The sequence below is a fragment of the Triturus cristatus genome, chromosome 2_1 (assembly GCF_964204655.1).
Source record: "Triturus cristatus chromosome 2_1, aTriCri1.1, whole genome shotgun sequence".
NCBI classification, from domain to species: domain Eukaryota; kingdom Metazoa; phylum Chordata; class Amphibia; order Caudata; family Salamandridae; genus Triturus; species Triturus cristatus.
The window spans coordinates 561,701,555-561,724,975 of record NC_140581.1 but is presented as its reverse complement, the minus strand read 5'-3'; positions in this window follow the sequence as shown (position 1 = coordinate 561,724,975).

Below are 23,421 nucleotides of genomic sequence, written 5' to 3'. Positions count from 1 at the left end.
AAATTTCCAGAATCACAATATCCCATTTCAATCTTCTTTCTTGGTGCTTAAGGAGGATTTCCAGGTTTGAAGGGCCAACTTCCTGTGTTCTATCTGTTTCCAAGACCCCCATTAATCTAAAAAGATTGGGTTGTGATCACTAAAATTACTCCATTCCACCTGCAGGTCCTGGGTTAGGGGTAATAAGGGGGCTGATACCTTTATAAAATCTATTGTGGAATAAAATATGACGGCACATATTCTCCTCCCCTAATCTGGTCAATACACATTGATTAGTATTAGCCATAAATTCTTCGAGGAACACCCCTTGTGCAGAATGTTCAAAATGCATATTATTTGGGCTATTCCCGTCGGAGCTGTCTTCTATTCCAAATCCTTACACACAGGAATCAATATTAAAGTATCTGCAAGAGAAACGAAAATGGGGTAACCTGTTATTCCCTAAAATCTTCCGGGAAGCATAGTAAAATGGTTAGATGTTCTATTGGCTCATTTTGAACAAAGAAATTGTAGAAATGTATCACCACTAACGGTGCTACTTTTTTTAATACCAGTTTCACAACCAGTATATTACAAACTCTGTGGGCCAGATGTACGAACAATTTTAACATGCCCAAACGGGTTAGCGACCGGTTTGCGCATGCTCAGGAACCACTGCCTGCCCTCAAAAAATTAAACAAAAATGTTCAACTGTTTTTTTCCAAATGCATCCCTCTTTCCTTTAAGGAAAACAGGCTGCATTTTTTTTTAAAAGTGCTTTATTTAAAAGCAGTCCCAGACATGGTGATCTGCTGAGCTCAGCAGGCCACCATCCCTGGGAGGGCCTGTCATTCCCAAGGGGCTCGCAAATTGTGAGAGGCTCATTAATTTTAATGAGCCTCGCAATTTGTTACCTCATTGGGAATTGCAAACAGTGTTAAACACACTGTTGTACATTTGATTTTTTATTTCGCAATTTGCGCCTCGCAATTTGTCGCAAATTGCGAGGCGTAAAATCAAATGGTCGTACATCTGGCCCTGTATCTATTAGGGTGGCTATACAAGATAATTTAATTGCTATAAGAGTCAGTAAGCCACTCAATGGTCTTGCCACTGGTGATGGTAGCACAGCCTTAAAAAGGATGAGAAACCCTCCAAATTGAACTTATTGTCCAAGTCCCAAGTTTTCTGCAAGGTGACTATAACGATACTTGCAATAATATTCCTTCATCTAGAGTCATCCCTTTTTGCTCTAAGCCCGGCTATATTCCATCTTAGGATATTCAACTTATTCTTTTTCAGTGGCTGAGGCTCAAGGCTTTCGAGACCCTTCGTTTCACATCCGCTCACAGGGGTTCTTCTTGTAGAGCCAACTCCTTCTTGCAAAGTGCTCAATCATTGTCTTCTAAACTAGCCAAAGGGGCAAACCTATTCACTAGGATAATTTCATTATTCTGTGTGGATCTCCCGACATATCTATCTGAAGGGGTGATGGCCTCAGCTGATTTACACTATTGTCTAGGGACAGCCAGTGGGAAAATCCTTATTGGGCTAGGTTTGACCAATCCAGCTCTAGCCTGTGCCAGTACTTCACCTGCAACCAAGGGATTTGGCACTTTAACTACAATTATATCCCCTTTAAAATGATTGCCCAGACTCTCAATTCCCCCCACTCGGCTTGCCAATAGGATCTTATTACAGAAATCCCATTGACCAAACATATTAGAATTCAACAAATGGCTTGCTTTATTTGAAAGGACCCCTGTGGATTCTGAGTGATCAGGGGGTGAGCTTGGCACATTTGTCAATGCTATAACATATGGACATGAGGCGGGGTAAATCTATTACTGGAAGAGATCCTGACGTTCGACTTCTATTATCCACTGGATTAACTAGAGGTGTTGTTAAAGTGTCAGCCACCGGTCTCTGCCTTAGCAAAGGCAGGGCAGCTCTGGTTTCTTAAGCCTGAGTTTCAAAGTTGGCAACTGTACCACCGCCCCCACTCATATGAGCTGGCTGTTGCTCAGACGTATTTGCTGATCCTTGCAAAGAGTTAGTTTCTACAGGCAGAGTTTGTTGTGCTTTCTCGGAAAGCCCCTCCCATATACTTCCTATTTTCACCTCAAGTGTATTCAATTGATCATAAAGCAGGCAAAGTTTCAAATCTAGTAAATCACCTAGATGTGCACTCATCCTATCCCAAAGAACAACTGGCAAAGCTGGTGTGTGTTCCGTTCATCACTAGACCCCCATACAGCCACTTTTTAGATGCATCCCCAAGTCTTAGGTTTTACATCTTTTTTTTAATGTTTCACCACTGGACCAGGGCCTGGGTCAGTATATGGGGCCAAGATCTTGTCTGCAGAACTATAGTTTGGCAAATTAGACAAAATCCCTCTACCGCCAGAGGTCCCCTCATCTTCAACCAGCAATTCTTCAAAGGCAACCTCCTCTTCATTAGGGCAGGGCCTAGTAGATAGACTTGGTTGCCTAACTGATTACCAAATGGTAGGAGGAACATCATTTCATGGGGAAAGGGTACCCACTATTGGCAACAGATGCGGATCCGATTAATTGGCTGTTAGTAAAATACAGCGTTCAGTCAATTTGATTTCAATTGACACCAAGTTCACCACCCTCGTCAAAAAGTCCTCAGTTGTACTATGCGCATGTGACAGTGGCTGTTGTTGAACACTGGAACGCCCAGGTGCAACCTTCCTCCTGCCCATATTTGCCACAAGAGAAATACAGGAATTTAAAACAAGCAAGCACATGTACCTTTTCAGTCGATGCATATCGCAAACGTGAGGGTCAAGAGATTGGGTCCAGTCCAGTCTCTGATAGGCTATGATGGGCTAAGATGGGCCCCCTCTGTTGCTTTTGTGGCTCTTATGCACTCCTGTAGCCAGAAATCCAGGGACCGGGAAAAGCAGGCTGGGGTATGTGGTTCCACTGCAGCTCTTAAACTGTAACTGTGGCAAAGGTATGGGGCACCCGCACTGCGGGATGCCTCGGTGGCTTTTGTAGCACTCCTGCACCTGGAAGTCCATGCACTGGAAAATGCAGGATGGGGGACATAGTTCCATTCCAGCTCTCATAGACCAGCTGAAGCAAAGGTATGAGGCACATAGTCTCATCAAAGCTCTCAAATGCTTTTTTGCTGCATATATTACATTGAACAATTTTTGGAACAACTTTCTTTTCTCCTAATCGGATGGAGAAATATTTCCAAACATCAGAAGACTTTCTTGGAGGTGATAAGTCTTCTTCATCCTGCTCTACCACCATTCTTCTATTTTCAGCAGAAGACATCCTGACTTTAAAACTGTGTACTTTTGAAGGGAAGCTAAAACACAGAATGGATCTGTGGTTTTCAGTCTGTCACCAGAAGTAAAGGTGGTAGGGATATGTGAGTTAGGTAATAGAAATTAAAAAAAACTTAGAAATTCACTTAAAACACCAAAGGTTACAGGGACGTTATAGTTAGGCTCTGATTTTACTCACCCAAAACCATAGACATTCAACAGTGATAGTTTCCTGAGCTAACTATAACTTACGCCCCTACAATGCACTGCTTATGACCTCACATATTACATCACTCTTGACATGGTCATTGACATCACTGATGACATCATCCCGCAAAGTAAACTTCAATATACTTCATAAAATGCCATTTGTTATTATTGTTTACGAATAAGAAGACACCGGTGATAGACATACATACACAGAGCTCATTGTAACCTTCTTAACTACTACACTCACTTATCACTTTATGGAGAGTTCTCAGTGTGTAGTCCTGTCTCTTCTGAACCACTACTCTAAACACTAATAGCCAATGTAAAATGTCTAACCAAATAAGCTAGTCTAACGCAAACCACACCAACACTATTTGTGAACCACGAAAGAGGTTTTAGTGCAAATGTTAGATTTGCACAAACCACTCCAACATATAAGCAGTAGAGAGTTCTTAGCAGACAGGCCACTGTTTAAAAAACCACTAGTAAAATTATTCTTCAACCCGGAGAAAGGAGTAAGCAAAGAGGTCAATCTGTGATAAATGTCTACTACACTCAGCCATCATGAATTTATTTCAATCCACTACTAGAGTTATTCATCACAAAGAACAGAGGCCTTGAAAACTGCTCAATGTCTCATAAAACAGAAACATACTCAGTCATGACTGTGAAGTAAAGTCTTAGTGAACAGCTTCGACTGTCACAAAAAGTACCATACACATAGATCAGGAGGGACATGTGTCAGTGTAGAGGCAAGCTCACTGATAAATAGTACACCCACTTTAAAAACAGAATTATAGATCAGATGACATATGTTAGAAATAGTATCACTCACTACTAGAACATAAATATAATTTAGCTTATACAGTAGCTTAGGATACATCTTAAAGTCTCAGAAAAGTTTGCAAAACACATTCACTGGATGATGTCATTAGTGATGTCATCAGTGATGTCCCTGACTATGTCATGAATGATGTAATATGTGGATTTATAAGCAGTGTATTGCATGGGCATAAGTTACAGTTATCTCAGGTAAGTGTAATTGCTGAATGTCTATGGTTTTGTGTATGTAAAATCTTAGGCTAACTATAAAGTCCCTGTAAACTTTGGGGTTTTTATTGAATAGTTATTTATATACAAACACACAAACATGTGATAAATGTCTACTACACTCAGCCATCATGAATTTATTTCAGTCCACTACTGGAGTTATTCATCACAAAGAACAGAGGCCTTGAAAACTGCTCAGTGTGTCATAAAACAGAAACATACTCAGTCATCACTGTGAAGTAAAGTCTTAGTGAACAGCTTCGACTGTCACAAAAAGTACCATACACATAGATCAGGAGGGACATGTGTCAGTGTAGAGGCAAGCTCACTGATAAATAGTACACCCACTTTAAAAACAGAATTATAGATCAGACGACATATGTTAGAAATAGTATCACTCACTACTAGAACAGAAATAATAGTAATTTAGCTTATACAGTAGCTTAGGATACATCTTAAAGTCTCAGAAAAGTTTGCAAAACACATTCACTGGATGATGTCATTAGTGATGTCATCAGTGATGTCCCTGACTATGTCATGAATGATGTAATATGTGGATTTATAAGCAGTGCATTGCATGGGCATAAGTTACAGTTATCTCAGGTAAGTCTAATTGCTGAATGTCTATGGTTTTGTGTGTGTAAAATCTTAGGCTAACTATAAAGTCCCTGTAAACTTTGGGGTTTTTATTGAATAGTTATTTATATACAAACACACAAACATGTGTATATGCCTCGTTATGTACCAGAAATCTTCATTACTCTGATTTCAGGTCTTCCTTGCCACAGTCCTTACTGGGTGAGATGAACATCCTCTTTCTAGAAATGGTTCTACTGAGCTAGAATCAAATAAAAACTACACTAAAGATGGCGGACCTCTGCTTCCTGCAAGCACTATAAACAGAGGAAGTCGACCCCACAACATCCTGTAATATCAAGAGAGAGATGAAAAAAAAAAAGGGAAACAAACCCAACAATGAATTTTTGGATGCCTCTCCTCTAAGGAGTGGGGAGAGAGCACAACATGACTGTCACGAGTAAGACCTGAACTTGGAGTAAGGGAGAGTACCAGTAAGTAACCGAGGCATTACCTCCTCATCTGTTTTCCTCATCCCAGTCCTTACTGGGTGAGATAGTACCCAAGCACAATTGGGAATTAGACCACAATCATGGTTCCATGCTGCAAAACACTGTTTATTAAACATAAACCTTAAGAATGATGGTGAACAGCTTCCGTTCTCCTCTCACCAAAACTAGTTGACAATCCCCTCCCACATGTAAATGATAATGAGCAATGAACACGTGAGAGGAATCCCAATAGGCTGACATGCATATTTCCTTTATGGAAGCACCTTTTAAAATGACCCAAGGTGCCACCATACCCCTAGATGATCTTCATTGCTTACAGCCTGGCAAAGAAAAGCCAGATTTCTCGTATAATCATCTGTGTCAGCCATCTGCTCAAAGTAGCCAAATAAGATTCTAACCCCTGAATCAGACAAACAAAATGTCAGAAGCAATTATTGCTCATTTCAGAAAGAAGATGTTCTCAACACATAAACAGACAGGGTTCTATGTAAGGCCAGACTATGCAAATCTTTTTTCTCAGGTGATGAAGCACTGGGAAATTAAACAGGAACAACCACATTTTGAAACATATGGAAGTCTGATGGAACCGTAGGGACTAATGGGGGCTTCAAGCTCAAAATCACGTTGTCTGTAAACAAATTAAGAAAAGCATCAAAACACAGAAGGGCTCAGAGTTCCCCATTCCTCTGCCCTGAACAAACAGCCTAAAGAAATAGCACTTTGTAAGACGGATACTTGAAATCAACTGACTCCAATGGGTCAAATAGAGCCAATTGCAATGCACTAAAACTAGTGGAATATCCCAAGAAGGAATTAGGCTATAAACCCCCAGATGTTACAAGAAGAAACTTTTTAATAACCTAAATACCAGTGGCTCTAACTTCTCTTCTTCTGGCTTCCTGAGGGCTATTACTGCTGCCCACTGACTATGCAGAGTAGAAACTACCAAACCCAAGGAAAACCCATCCTGAATGAAATATAGATCTATCATGGAATCAAAATCAGAGGGGGGGAGATCCTTAGCATAATACTACTTAGAAAAAGACTTCCAATGCCTATTTTAAACCTTCAAAGTTGCAGGACATCTAGACTGCAGAATTGCCTGAGCTACAGTCTGAGCTACCTCCCATGAAAAAAACAACTCCTGAAGTCTCAACCTCTCAAGTTCCAAACTATCAGACACAATCTCACAAGGGCTGCTTTTTTGAGGCTTGGGGAAAACTGAGGAGATACACCCAGAGAAAGAAATCAATGAGGGGAAACTGTCAGTTGTAATAGGAGAGGAAACAAATTCCTCATGGGCCAAAAGGGAACACCTAGATTATCCATACATTATTCACCAAGATCTTCTGTATCACCTTGTGAATCAGTGGAATGGGAGGTGATGCGTAGAGTAGACCATCCGGCATGGAACTGAGAAGACATCCACTGCTCATACACCCTGGCCTAGGGATAGACTGAAAAACTGCTGTGTCTCTGAGCATTCTCCATGGTGGCATAGAGATCTAATCAAGGGGACCCAAACCTTTGTGTTACCTGCTGAAAAATCATTGGGTGTAGGACCATTGAGAATGACAAAGGGAACACACGGCTCAGATGATCAGCAAGCAAATTTTCCCTCTCCAGAAGGTATACTGCATGAAGAGAAAGAAGATGCTGCTCTGCTGAAAAACAAATGACTTGTGTGACCTGAACCGGAGACGATGGACCCGTACCTCCATGATGCTATAGGTAACTCCTGACTAGCTGGTTGTCCGTGCAAATTAGAACATCTTGGTTCTTGATTAAAGGATCAAAACCTTAAATTCCCTCCATTTTGAGGACTGCAGCTGAGAAGGTACCCATCTCCCCCGATTCTTTGGAGAGTGAAGGATCACCCCCACCATTCCCTGCTAGTATTTGTCTTGATGACCAAGAGGGATGGAAGAAGAAACAAGAGGATGCTGCTTCACTGCCCCTCCTGAAACCAAAGGAGATCCTAGGATACCTGAGCTACCACAGGAACATGAACAGAGTAATCCTGAGCCACTGGAGACCAACATCTTAGCAGGTAATGAATCATTGGATAAAGATGGCAATGGGTCCATGGTAGGATTGAGACTGTCAAGGTCATGTTTCCCTAAACCAGGAGCCATTCCCTGGCAGAATCTTGAGGTTTTGACAGCAGAGAATAAAGATGAAACATCAGCTTCTATTTCCTTTGACTAGGACAAAAAACCCTACCTTTCCCTGTATTGAACTAAATCCCAATGAACTGAATTAACTTCAAGGCACATGGTGGGGAATTTTCCATATTCATCAGAAATCTGAATCCTTACAGAATCTGAAGGGTGATCTGGAAGTCTCCCTGGGCTTCAGAAGAAGAATGAGAAGCAATCAACCAGTCATCGAAATAAGGAAATACTCAGATACCCTCTGAATGCAAAGTGCCCACCACCGGAGCTAAAAACTGTGAAAGTTCTTGGAGCAGAAGTGAGACTGAATGGGAGACCTTGGAATTGGAAGTGTTCTCTAACCCGCACAAAATCTGAGAAACATCTGAGAGTCCTGAATTGGGATGTGCAAATATGCATCCTTTAGATCTATAGATGTCAAAAAGTTATTTTTCAGAAGAGGAAGTAATGAGTCTATGGTCAACATCTTGAACTTTTATTTCGAGATCCAAAACAGGATGAAGAGAACATGACATTTTCTGGACCAGAGAAAATAATGGAGTAGCAACCTCTTCTTTGGTCTGTCCATGGTAACAGAATTATAGCTGCTTTGGAAAGCAATTCTTCCACACCCTCCCAAAGAGCTGACTGACACATAGCATTCTTTGGTAGAGGAGTCTGACAAAAAAGCCTGTGGTTAGGAAGACAATTGATTATTAGACTGTTCAGCACGACATTGACTGCCCATCTGTCTCCAATCTTGCTGTGGACTACTCCTGGCAAAATCATGCCTTAGAAGTCTTTCGAAGGTTGAGGTGTAGGAGTAGAAGAAACTGAGTAAGCCGTTACTTGCTGATGCAGGGGTACCCCAGCCACAAACCCAGTCTCAAAAGGGCTGAGAAGATTTGGTGGAGGTAGACCAAATACACTCCTGTAACCACTTTTCCACAGTCAGGATGACTAAAGGGCACCACCAATTTCCTATCCTCTGCAGATTTCTTAATCATACCTTCCAACTTTTGGCCAAATGACATAGAACCCAGAAATGGGAGACGAATAAGAAGATTCTTCTGTGTGGCATCCACCCTCAAAGATCCCATCCAGAGATGTCGGTACCCTACAATCACTGCACCAGAGGCAACAGCCATGACTCCCAAGTCATCGAAAGTCACATCTATTAGAAAGGAACCCTCCTGCTCCATAATATATACAATCTCAGAAAATTCATTCTCCAGCAGAATCGGTTCACCCAGTGTCTGAAAGTCCTTCAGAGGAGACTGAACCTCATAAGTTGTATAGGTGCTGGTTCTGATACAGAGGTTTATAGCCATATAGGGGATCTTCATTGCCACCTCAACTTTTTTTATCTACAGGGTCCACTGGATAAACATTCTCTGAAACCATCAAACCCTGTGAGAACAAATGAGCTATAATAGTATCAACTTTAACAGGGTATGAAATTCTTCAGCAAACCACACAATAGTATAACGTCTATCCCGGAATCTAAGAAATGATTGCTTCTCCACATTCTCCCACTCATTTAGCAAAACATGTCTTATTGACACATCGAGAGGATAGGAGTCAGGCTCTTTCTTATAATATTTGCTATAAAAATCGTTCTCCTGGAGAACACCAAAAGCAGTAGGAAGAGCCAAATTCTTCTTAATATGTAACAGGGCCACAGATAACTCTGGTCCTTGAACAAAACATTTATAGATCTGTTCGAATCACTGACATAATATCGGCAGTCAAAATATCGAGGTACCAGAATATCTTGGTCAAAATATCGATGGACAAAATATCGACTTCCTATCTCCATACAGGTAAGTACCAAAATATCGATACCAAAATATCATTGTTAAAAACTATAGTTGTATAAAAATATCGATTTTTTATAATGTCTTAAAATTAATATAAAATTAAATAAATGGTTCATATAATTAAAGAAAACATAGAATTATTTAAAGAATGGTAAAATTAATACATAATAAATGTAATGTAAAAAATATTAAACAAGCATAATATTTTTTTATATATATATATTCACTTAATAATGTTAATAAATAATTATTACATATAATTATAAAGGTGCCGATTCTGATCCTGTAAAACCCGGGTACGAACCGTCGTACGGAGCGTTTTCTCCATCCGACTCGTACCCGGAAAAACCACCTTACAAACCCGCAAGTACGATTCGTACAGAAATACAATTTCCATACGAATCGTACAAAACACCGACCAGCTAAAATATATCCACAATTCCGATCCGGGACACCGCGTACGAGACGTCCGGACGGAGTCAGGCAGCGTTTTACGAAGCAGCAAGTACGATTCGTGCCTACGTCACTCCGCACGTAGCATTTTTTACGGGAGCCAAAAACTGCCGGGAAATTGAGGAGGACGCGAGGAAGGAGCACCTGTATGCGACGGACAGCCATAAACCCCATCCTACGTGTCATCCCGGCCCTCATAGCCTACGACCTGGTGCACAGGAACCGACGCAGATGCCGCAGAAGGTCAGAACAACACCCAGGGGCAAAGGTGGGGGGCAGGGGCAGGAAACATAACCCCCACCCAAGGCAAAATGTATACATGCCCTGTACATACCGTACCTCTAGGGACTGGTCACTCCGGGGGGGGGCGTGTCCACCAAGGCCTGCGTCCCGCCACAACGGAAGTGGACGTGGAAGCGTCCCGTCACCACAACAATTGTGGTACGCACCGTACCCACGCCTTAAGAGCGTGGGTACGGGTCGTACCACGCCTACCCCTACGTCACCCCAACATTGGGGGTACAGCCGGTACCCAGACCTTAAGAGCGTGGGTACAGGTCGTACCACGCCTACCCCTACGTCACCCCAACAATGGTGATACGGCCCGTACCCACGTTCTGTAGGCCTGGGTACGGGCCATACCCCTACGGCACCCCAACAATGGTGGTACGGCCCGTACCCACGCTCTTCAGGCCTGGGTACGGGCCGCACCACCATTCATGGGGTGACGCAGGGGTACACGTGGTGCGACCGTACCCACGCTCTGAAGGCCTGGGTACGGGCTGTACCCCTACGTCACCCCAACAATGGTGGTACGGCCTGTACCCAGGCCTGAAGAGCGTGGGTACGGGTCGCACCACGCATACTGCTACGTCACCCCAAGAATGGTGGTACGGCCCGTACCCAGGCCTGAAGAGCGTGGGTACCGGCCGTACCACCATTGTTGGGGTGACGTAGGGGTAGGCGTGGTACGGCCCGTACCCACGCTCTTAAGGCCTGGGTACGGGCAGTACCCCTATATCACCCCAACATTGGGGGTACGGCCCGTACCCAGGCCCGAAGAGCGTGGGTACGGGCTGTACCACCATGGTTGGGGTGACGTAGGGGTAGGCGTGGTACAACCCGTACCCACGCTCTTAAGGCCTGGGTTCGGGTTGTACCCCCAATGTTGGGGTGACGTAGGGGTAGGCGTGGTACGACCCGTACCCACGCTCGTAAGGCCTGGGTACGGGCCGTACCCCTACGGCACCCCAACATTTGGGGTACGGCCCGTACCCAGGCCTGAAGAGCGTGTGGGTGGGTGGGTGGGTGTCGTGCTACGATCCACATCAGTGGACAGAGACATAGGAGTGGGTGCCCATCACTCCCAGCAGTGCCCAGACATATGAGGGGTGGGTGCCTATCACTCCCAGCAGTGCCCAGACATATGAGGGGTGGGTGCCTATCACTCCCAGCAGTGCCCAGACATTTGAGGGGTGGGTGCAGAGGACCCCCAGCAGTGCCCAGACATATGAGGGGTGGGTGCCTATCACTATCAGCAGTGCCCAGACATATGAGGGGTGGGTGCAGAGGACCCCCAGCAGTGCCCAGACATATGAGGGGTGGGTGCAGAGGGCCCCCAGCAGTGCCCAGACATATGAGGGGTGGGTGCAGAGGACCCCCAGCAGTGCCCAGACATATGAGGGGTGGACGCAGAGGACTCCCAGCAGTGCCCAGACATATGAGGGGTGGGTGCCTATCACTCCCAGCAGTGCCCAGACATATGAGGGGTGGGTGCAGAGGACCCCCAGCAGTGCCAGACATATGAGGGGTGGGTTCCTATCACTCTCAGCAGTGCCCAGACATATGAGGGGTGGGTGCAGAGGACCCCCAGCAGTGCCCAGACATATGAGGGGTGGGTGCCTATCACTCCCAGCAGTGCCCAGACATATGAGGTGTGGGTGCAGAGGACCCCCAGCAGTGCCCAGACATATGAGGGGTGGGTGTAGAGGACTCCCAACAGTGCCCAGACATATGAGGGGTGTGTGCCTATCACTCCCAGCAGTGCCCAGACATATGGGGGGTGGGTGCAGAGGACCCCCAGCAGTGCCAAGACATATGAGGGGTGGGTGCAGAGGACTCCCAGCAGTGCCCAGACATATGAGGGGTGGGTGCCTGTCACTCCCAGCAGTGCCCAGACATATGAGGGGTGGGTGCCTATCACTCCCAGCAGTGCCCAAACATATGAGGGGTGGGTGCAGAGGACTCCCAGCAGTGCCCAGACATATGAGGGGTGGGTGCCTATCACTTCCAGCAGTGCCCAGACATATGAGGGGTGGGTGCAGAGGCCTCCCAGCAGTGGACAGAGACATGGGGGTGTGTACATCATCCCCCCATTAGCAAAACTCCATGGGTGCATGAAGGCATACACAATGTGCAACTATGTTGATAGTGCCATGACAACACATCACTGACAGCAGTGTCCCACTCCCATGAGGATGGATGTCCTTCTCCCACTGCATGACACACCACATGTGGGTGTGATGACTAATTACACATGCATACCCACCCCTGGCGGTGGCAGCACAATACACACACTGAGATCATGCAACAAGACTGTATCCTCATGTTAAACCCCACTCAACTAAGAGAGCCTAAGGGCACACACACGGTCACCCACATTCCAGGACTGATAGGAATGTACAGGTGCTGGGGCTGCCAACAAGTTGTTGCCTCCCATGGAGGGAAAAGGGTGGAGTACCCACAGATACAATGCCCACAATTGTCAGTCAGGTGCCCAAATACCCTGCAGAACAAGTAACACATGTGTGCTATACTGGGAGTACACACATGCATAGTGCGGAAAAGGGACCATGTCAACATTAAGCCATGGCAACATACTCCATACACAAGTACAGTGACTACCAAGGATGGCACAGACGATGAAGGCGGAGATATTGCTGAGCAGGCATGGGCAAAGTTGAAGGGATCCCTCACACAGCAAGGAAATATAGACACAGATCAGCACAACAATTGGGAAACACCCTGCAGGGAAGAAGTCAGGTGCCACAGAGGAAGGAACACTCCTTGGGACAACGTCACCATACAGTAAGAGCTTACATGACCAAAGATTATTTGCAGAGACCTTGTGATGGCACGCAGATACCAGGGTCCTCCCCATGAGCAGCACACTACAACATTTCCCAGACACCTAACACATTATCACCACCCCAACTCAGGGAGCAGCAGCACCAACAGCAATACCAGAAAAGCATTTGTGTGCAAATGAAAAAAAATGCTTTATTCAGCATATAAAAAGATTGGATTTGAAATGTACACCATATATAAGGCCCATAGGCCAGTCCATATGCGAATTCCGGGTGGGGGGACACATTGGGACGCGTCTCCCCTATCTTTCCTGCACAGTTCAGAGTTCCTTTACATCCACAGGGGGGGGCATCATGTGGGGGGGAAGGACCAGGCATCGCAAGGACAGGAGGGGCAAGGGTAGGTGTTGTACTCCACCACAGGGGGTGGGGCAGCACCAAAGGTGGTGGTTAGGATGGCGCTGCACACGGTTGCAAGGTCTCCCAGCGTCTCCCCTGCACCCGAAGGAACCACAGGCCCCAAGGAGGGGGGGGTCGGAGGGATGGGTTGCAGCGCTACTGGGGGAGGGTGTGGACAGGGGGGACTCAACCTCCCTGCATGGGGACTTCCTCGACCGCTTGCGGGGTGGTGTCACACTGGGGCTGAGGGACAGACTGGCCATGAAGGACTCTTTGTCTGACTATTGGGCAGGGGAGCTAAGGGGAGTGGTTTTGGAGGAAGTGGGTCGTGAGGACTGCGGACTCCCACTGTGGCTGCGTGGCTGCCATTTGCCCCCCGACCCAGTGGGTGTGCCTACTTCCCCCTGTGTGTGCATGACTGGAGGTGTGCGCTTGGCCTTCCCTGTTGGTGTGCTGCCTGTGTCTGGTGGGGTGCGTGCATGGGGATGTCTGGGTGTGCTTGGGACAGGCATGGTAGTGGGAAGTGTGGATGGTGCTGGGGTAGGGGGAGACGGAGCGCTGCAGGAGACCCACTGCTGCCATCAGTGACGAGTCCATGGACCTCAGCAACATCCGTTGGTCAGTCATCACTGCTGACATGCCCTCCATGTACGACACCATCTGTGTCAGCAGTCTGGTGTGGCCATGGAGGACATTAAGCAGCAATGTCTGACCAACCTGCAACTGCCGCAGGATGTCCACAGACTCTGCATTGATGGCAGCAGGGGAGACAGGGGCAGGGGGTGCGGTGCCTGGCACGAAGGAGACATGTGGTCGCCTAGCACAGACAGAAGGGACCCGAGCAAGTGGGAGGGCGGTGATGGGAATGGAGGGGGCGGCGAGAGATGTACTGCTGCTTTCAGCTGTGGGAGCAGCCTCCGCCCCCTCTGGGAGCTCAGCCTCGGACCCGTCAGCGTCATAGTCGGTGTTGGGACTAGACAGGTCCTCCGCCTGACTCCCCTCACCCTCCATGCCACTTGCTGCGCCAGACTCCCCAGCACTGGTGGCACCGGTGCTGGATCCCTCCTCCACGTCCGTGCTGGTGTCTCCCTCGGTGTCCCCCGACGATGCTGTGGGCAAGGTGAAGAGACAGGAAATAATCAGACACCTGTATACATATGACACATGAGTCCAAACTACATAGGTCACAGTGCATAGCATGAAAAGCATCATGAGTAACATCTACAATACTACGCACATATGTACGCCCTGCACTACACAGTTGGTTGACCCACCATGCCACTTTGAAACAATGGAGAGCATGACACAACAGCAAAGAACTTGATATCGAATTATACAGAGAAGCTAGTGTCTGTGGACAGTCGAGCACAGCATCTGGACCACACACCGTTGCCAAAAATGGATGAGCAGGAACCATGTCTTTTAACTTTTGACACATGCTGCAAAGCACAAACATTAAACCCTGCACAACATGACTGGGACAATACTTGTTGAGTGTCTGTTCCGACTATCATCACACACAGGCCAGACCTGGCAAGGAGACATAAGGTTTGGACATGTAGGCCTTGCCCGCACAAACCCCCCCCTACCTGAGACAATGTGATTGAGACAGAGGAAGGACTTACACCTCTTAATCAGGGATCACAAAAATGGGCTCCATTAAATCCTAATTGCACTCTAACTACCCCTCGTGGGGCTGACCTCACATATTATTGACACACAACCATCATCAGATAGTTGTACACAGACACACAGGCACTGGCCAGTGTGAGGATGCACAAGCCACATTGGGTCATCCTGTACAGTGTACACATGTAGCACACTTTACGTAAATACAAATGAGGCCAGGGTACAATGCCACAGAGGCCAACCTATGCTGAAGACACTGGGAATGTCCACAGTGTTGGATGACACACATGATTCCTAGGAAAAGTGTCTCAGGGGACTGTAGTGCCCACACTGCTCCATGGTCCTGGTTAGATCGGACTGCAACAGGAGCAACTGTCCGGGCACTATGCATATCTCCCCCTCATGCACATTATGTCTGAGGCCACAACATCGGTCATGCATGCTGCAAGGCAGTTCATTTTAAGCCTCACACTCCTATGTTGAGACTCTGCATCAGTGCCAACAATTATGGACCCCAAAATGACTGAACTGGACAGGGCACAGCCAAGGTCCCAACACATGTCACAGACCACCCCCACACATGATGCTGCAAGCATTGGGCACTTGGATTAACTGCCAGCCTAGATTACCTTGTGCAAGAGTGACTACACACAGACCAGGGAACACATGTCAAGGAGGGGAAGGGAGGAAGAACAGGACTGGTTGACTTTGGGGAACAGGATATGCACTGCACATATAAACCCTGGCAGTGCATCCAGGCGACTGAGCACTTCCAAAAGCTGGTGACACACAACAAACACACATGTACCTACCCCCTTCCTGCTGCTGCTTCTCCTGTAACCGCCTATCCATGTCAGGGAAGACCACCGCCAGGACACGCTTCATTTGGTGGGTCAGGCGCCGGCGCCCGCCGTGTTTGCGTGGAGGTGAGTTCCCCAGCAGGACCCGGGCGATCCTCCTGGTCCAGCACCGGATATCCTGCCAGCGTTTCCTCACCTGGGCCAGGCGCCGACTGCGACCCTCCACCGACCTTACGGCCCTGACGGCCCACTTCCAAATCTCCCCCTTGGCGTAGGCGGCTACCTGTGAGGATGACAAAGTGAGACAACATCAATACACCTGCTCCATGTCGCAGAGACACACATTAAAACAATTGGGCTTGTTTGAACAGGGCATAGTATGCAGCCAACTCATTGCACCTTTGTCATAGGGACATTATCCTCTGGGGAAGGCCAAATGCACTACGTGGCATTTAAAGTACACAGGTGGCATGAGGGGTGCGACAGAATCAATGATCATGGCTCACACTGTGCATCACAAGCAACACCAGGATTATGGACAGCACCTCAAAGCAGTCACATGCCCCAGGCCACTGACGCAACCTCAGCGGAGTACACAGACACACACAGGCACAGGACAATCACCTGCCATTGGCAACTGCAGGTACAAACATCACTCTGCACATGTGCCACTTGACTGGGGGGAGTCACAGGTGTGGGGCTAGCTCAGCACATCAGACACACAGCGCGACTCCCTGCTCACATAAGATGGGTAGGGCATATGCATCCTCCATGCAGCTGGGGTGCAACACTCCCCATAGACACTCACCCACATGACAGGGGACTTACACACACACCAATGTCCAGGGTCCGTACACATCATTTGGACACTATCACCACAGGTACACTCAACTCACACACATCTGTGGGTACAGTCACCTGTCACACTGGGGGGACCACAGAATCACATCAGGACTATAGAAACAACATACCCAAGAGGATTAGCCAGGCTGAATGTGGCATGCACCATGCAGTGATTGTCACAGTAAGCACAATGCAAGTGAGGAGTGCAGATTTGAACCACATCAGGCTCTGCATGGGAGACATAAGGCATTCCCCCCCTGGGACCCACCATGAACAACATTGCATATCTGTCACACCTGGACACAATGCCGGAAGTGACAGACACAAAAAAGGGGCACAGTCACAGCTAGTGGAGTCAGCACTCACCTGCTCCCCTGGTCTCCCGTACAGGCAGGGGTACTGTGGGAGGATGACGTCCAGCAATGCCTCATTCTCCTCTTGGGTGAAAGGCTTGGCCCTCTCCACAGACCTGGACATGGTGCCAGAGGAATCACAAGCAGCAGCAGTGGTGTGGAATGAAAGGTTGTGCAGGCAAGTGCTCTCTCATGGGTCCTGGCTGCCTTATATCTTCCTTGCTGGGCTGTTTCATTTACAGGAGTACAGAGTGATTGGTCAATCTCATTTGCATCCTACGTTTCCTCCAATCCCATTAAACCTACCCCAGTGAGGGCCTTTGCATGGTTCAAAATTTGAGCATGATGTCAAGTCAACAACCACTTTGCAACATAGTATATTGTCTCCAACCGACTTTTGCTGGCCACCTGATGAAAAATTTTGAACTGGAAACTCGGTCTCCATGACAAGCAGCATGCATTTAGGCCCTTATACTTGTCCCTCATGTCTCCCCTATGTAATTTCACTATCCACACACAGGTACGGTGCGTTCCACACGTACCCCTAGGGCACCACTACTCCAGTGATACGGTCCGTACACGCGTGTGTAGGGCCTGTATCACTTTGGTAGTGTTGCCGTAGGCGTACGCCATTGTGATACGGGCCGTACACGCGTGTGTAGGGCCCGTAGCACTATGGCGTACACCTAGGGCAACACTACCATAGTGCTACGGGCCCTACACACGCGGGTACGGCCCGTAGCACTAGGGTAGTGCTGGCGTAGGCGTACGCCATAGAGATACGGCTCGTACCCGTGTATGTACGGCCCGTAGCACTATGGCATACGCCTAGGGCAACACTACCATAGTGCTACGGGCCGTACCCGCGTGTGTAGGGCCCGTAGCACTATGGTAGTGTTGCCCTAGGCATACGCCAATGTGCTACGGGCCGTACATTCGCGGGTACGAGCCGTATCTCTATGGCATATGCCTATGCCAACACTACCCTAGTGCTACGGGCCGTACCCGCGTGTGTAGGGCCCATAGCACTATGGTAGTGTTGCCCTAGGCGTACGCCATAGTGCTACGGGCCGTATATACGCGGGTACGAGCTGTATCTCTAGGGCGTACGCCTACACCAACACTACCATGGGGATAGGACCAGTGTGTACACGTACGTGTGTACGGTCCTTGCACACACGCGTTCTCCTACCCAAACCCCATATTGTGATACGACCGTACACACGCCCTCAGAGCGTGTGTACAGTGCGTTTCACAGCTTACACTGGTGATAGGAGGCGCACATGAAAGGAATCGAGGTGTATGACTCGCACAAGGATGGACATCAAGTCATTGTCAGTGCAGTGCATCATCTGTAGGGCCTAGGTGTGTCAGGCAGTGAGCTGGCACATGTCTCCTCATGTTTTAACCCAATAGTTGTGTGATGACCTGTGTACACATGTCATGTGTGATGGGGCACCATGTGGCGCACTTCCCTTCACACCTTTTACATATTTGCATGTATTTCAAACTTGTCAAGCACTGCATCACTGGCATGGCACAGTCCCCAACAACCGCAACTGTCCCCTGATGCCAGGTACACGGATGATGACACCTGACATCTCACTACCAGCGTGCCACGATGTGACTGTCATGTGTTTGTCATGTGTTCCCATGATCTTGCTGTTGGTGTTCCGTCAACGGCATCTGCTCTATCTGCATCCAACATGTGTCTGTGTGTAGATGCCCATGTCACACTATTACGCACACCAGGACACATGTGGAATAACAGGTGACGTGTGTCTGTATGCATCTAACAGGGACTTGCGAGCTTAGGACATATCTGCGTAGTCTCAATGTCTGTGTGATCATATTTGCCATGTACCCCTTCATGGCAAGGTGTGTGGTCTGTCCTTTTTCCATGACATGTGACCTGTGCGTCTAGCTTGCCGGCAGCTGTCTGTATGAGATGACATCCTTCAAATGCACACATGTGGATGTATGTCACTCCTGTAATGTGTCTGGCTGTTCACTCACACTGGCCCACAGCTACTTTCATGGCATGTCATGTAGACCTTGACAATCCACGTTTGTAGCTGGCTCTTGGTAGGAGTATCACCTGGCTGGCATACGTGTGCAGGATGTATTGCACAGACCAGACTCTGTATGTGGCATATGTGTATTAGCTGTTGAACATGTGCTCAGTTCATTGACATTGGTGTAGTAATGTACTCAATCTTCGTTATTCCTTCCAATTTTCTGCAGGGCACCGCCTCTCCCCCGACCAATGCCAGACTTGGCTGCCATGAGGGAACGTGACTGCATACGCCACTACAGATTCCCCCAACGGTTAATTGTGGACCTGACAAACAGGCTGGCACCACACCTCCAACCGCGACACAGTTATCCGACTGCTCTGACCCCCAAGATGAAGGTGATGTCAGCCCTACATTTCTTTGCCACCGGTACGTTTCAATTGACCATAGCTGATGTGGGTGGCATGTCTCAGACCATGTTCAGCCGTGTCCTGCATGATGTTTTAGAAGCCATGTTGGAGCACCTGGATGAATTCATCCATTTTCCAACTCGTGAGCAGTTGACAGGTATCAAGGGTGAGTTCTATGCCCTGGGAGGGATGCCCCATGTAATTGGGTCCATTGATGGGACACATGTGGCTTTGGTACCACCACAGGCACAGGAGGTAGCCTTCCGTAACCGTAAACGGGTGCCAGAAATGATGCTGCAGCTGCACAATGAACGAGCATGTCTTGTTGGTGAGTAGACTCTGTTTGTCCAGTATTCAGCGGTATCTTAGTATGTGACGGCATCTCCTGACCCACTTCTTTACATGATGTTCCCATGTAGGGGACTCTGGCTATCCCAACATGCCATGGCTGGTGACGCCTCTCCGCAACCCGAGAACAGCTGCAGATCACCGTTACAACAACGCCCATGGGCAGACCAGGCGAGTGATTGAGAGGACGTTTGGCCTCCTGAAGAGCCGATTCCGGTGCCTCCACAAGACCGGCGGGTCCCTCCCATATGCACCGGTGAAGGTCTGCAAAATCTTCCTCGTGTGCTGCATGCTGCACAACATGGCAGTGGAGAAAGCTGTGCCACTCATCCTGGATCCCGATGAGCAGGAACATCCACCCGTGGAGGATGATGGCCTTGGTCACGAGGCAAGTGAGGAGGAGGAGGAGGACATCCGGAGTCAGCTCATACGCAACTTCTTCTCATAATGGTGAGTTCCTGGGTCTGAGTGTGCACTCTTTGAGCCTTGTGTGGCATGTGTTGCAATGTGTGTGTCCAGCTGACTGTATGCTAAGTGACTTTGAGGTGTGTGCTGATGTGTCACTTGAGTGCTGATGTCATTCCACACATTTTAGCTGACACACTCAAGTGACAACTGGCATGGTGTCAACCCTATTCATGTTGAGTACATGACCATGCATGCGGATGACTATGTTTTTCCTGACTTCTTGTGTGTCTCTCATCCCCAGGTAGTTGCGCATGCTGTCTGCTCGTGGCATCGTTGTGCTCCTGCTATTCCTCATGAGTAATGCAACGTGTGCTGAATCAGCGTTACATGCACGGACATGGTGAAAATTCTCCTTTGGGTAAGGATTGCAGCAAGGCTTTTTGGGTGTGGTAGTTGTTTGTAATGTGTGGGCACTGCTCCTGTGCAGGTTATGTTACTATGCATACATGTCGACTCACCATGGGGCACATGACATGTGGCATGACTCACATGAATTGATAGTCACACTTCGTGACAGTCATCTGTTATGGGATAGTGGTTTGTGATGAAGGCATCAATGTGTGTACAACTTCCCTCGGAAACATACGGGAGGCTACGGGTGGACATATTGCGGGATATGATGCTCAATGGGGATTTGCAGCCTCTCCGTGTGCAGCAGGGGATGTTTGGCTCAACCCCTTCACTTGTGTGCCAGTACAATGGATTTACAGCATCTGTGGTGCACAGGGGGTGTCCGATGTTGGTCCCACATGTTAATCCAATAGACCTGTGAGTCTGTTCATTTTGATGCTTTTGCATAGGTGTGAGTCTGACTAATAAAGGTGTTCCTCAGCCTCCAAGGTGCCTCATCTCTGTCAATGCAGGTCTCTTACTACTGTGCATGCGGCATCTCTGGCATGGTTGTCAAGGATTGTGCATATGAGTCTGTTGGAGCCGGCCTCGTGGCGTGGTCCTGTTCCCCCTCGCCAAGCCGCACGAGGTCCCCTGCACCTCGGGGCTCCTCCATTTTGGATTGTACGTGACCCTGCGCACCAGCCTACGTGACCCCGCTCAACCCGGCCTCGGCCCCAGCAAGCCCCGACATCAAGGCACCAACAACTGGCCAGGGGGTACCACGTGAACACTTCCCCTCTCCCAGCGGAGGGCAGTATCGATGGGACCCCCCACCGTCCTCCCACACCAAGGTGCGATCGCCCCACAGCTCTCCTGGGCCTGGCGCCTCTCCTGCTGGTTGTCTGGCCGCTCCCGACCCGGCCCCTCCGCCCCCCCGGGCGCAAGGGTCCAGACATCAAAGGGCTCCAGACCTATATCTGGGGCGACCCTGCAACAGGACAGCAGTTGTATCCCGGAGTCAAGAGCCCTGCTGATTGGATCGCGGCTGACCCTACAGAGGAAGACTCATCCTGGAACCACGCTCTGAGCCCTGCTGACTACGTCGCGGCTCCACCGTGCTTAAAGACCTTCACGAACCTTTGGGGCCCTGCTGACGCTGTCGCGGCCCGACCTTGTTGAACTTGCCATCAGAGCCCAGCTGACCTCGTCGCGGCTCGACCGAAGCGGACCTACCACCGGAGCCCTGCTGACTGTGTCGCGGCTCGACCCAAGCGGAACTACCACCCGAGCCCTGCAGACACCGTCGCGGCTCTCCACGTCCGAGCTGCTTTGAGACCAGCACCTGCCGCTCCGATCCCCGGAGCCACCTTCGGCCTAACGCAAGGTCTGGCGCAGAGCTTCCCCGTACCAGGCTGGTACTAAGACTGTCCCGCTACCCTGTCCCTACAAAGACATTGAGACTCTTTCTGGATCTCTCGATCCCCCTGTAAATATTTCGAATATACTACTATTGAGAAAGTACCTAGATAAGCAACTGATACGGAGTCCTGTGTGGTGGTGTTACTGGGCCTAGTACGATCATAGGAGAAAGACCTCCCCTAGGAGGCTTCTCAGCGGCGCTCGGCTATAACTTTGCGGGAGGAAGGTACCCGGGAGTGGGCCCCCCTGACTCCCCGGTGGTCCTCCCTCCAACAGAGTCTATGTGTAGATTAGCAACCTGCATGCTGTTCTTCATGTATTTGATTCTCTATTGTGCATGATGTCCATGGCTGTGTATGTGTTTTGGCATGTTAGTCCCTCCACGGGCCGTCAACACCTTCTGGGGTGTGTTTCCTGTGCGCAGCTCGGCCTTCAGTTTCATGATCCGGTGTCAGTCATCTTTGGTGATTGTGCATCCTTTGTCTCTGGGTGTGCCATTGCAAACTGGTAATTCCTTCCTTGACATACACCTGTTGCAGTAGTCCTTTCTGACATCCTAGTCTTTTTGTGGATATTGTGACATAATTCCCAGGACATGCCGCCTGCTGTTATAGCCACTGCAGCAAGGGCACACGTAGTTTCCAGATTTGGCAACACACACACATCAAAGGCGCTCATCCCTTCCTCCCTCAACACATTCATTTGGCTGTCTTCGGCTTGTCTGTGCCACAGTTGCGGCCACGCGGTACCAAAGGCTGGACCGTCTGCACATGCAACGTGAACATTGCACGACCCTCAGGTCCTTGAATGACCTACAGTGTGATGTTGCAGCCACCCTCCAAGCAAGGTCCATCCACACATCTCCCGCCTGCTCTCAGGCATGCACTGAGCGCACACACAACACCTTTGCAGGATGAGTGTGCAACTCCGACTGCCTACACAGCGCTGCCACACATTCCAGGACCTGTCACACCCACCAGGTCATGTCCCTTCTACTCCCCACTGGATCTGTACCCCTGCAAGGCCATGGGAGTGGGATTCAAGACTTCGGCATGTAGTATGCTTTCGTCGTGAGGCACATGGCACAGGTATCATCTTTCAGCTTGTCAATCTACAATGTGTCCAGGACCCCCCTATCCACCATCACATGCGCACACGACCTCATCATCAACTCGTATGCCATTGACAGTCAGGCGCTCCTCACCCTCACCAAGGACGCAGACATTTCCAGTTCCAATATTCAAGATTGCATGGGATCCA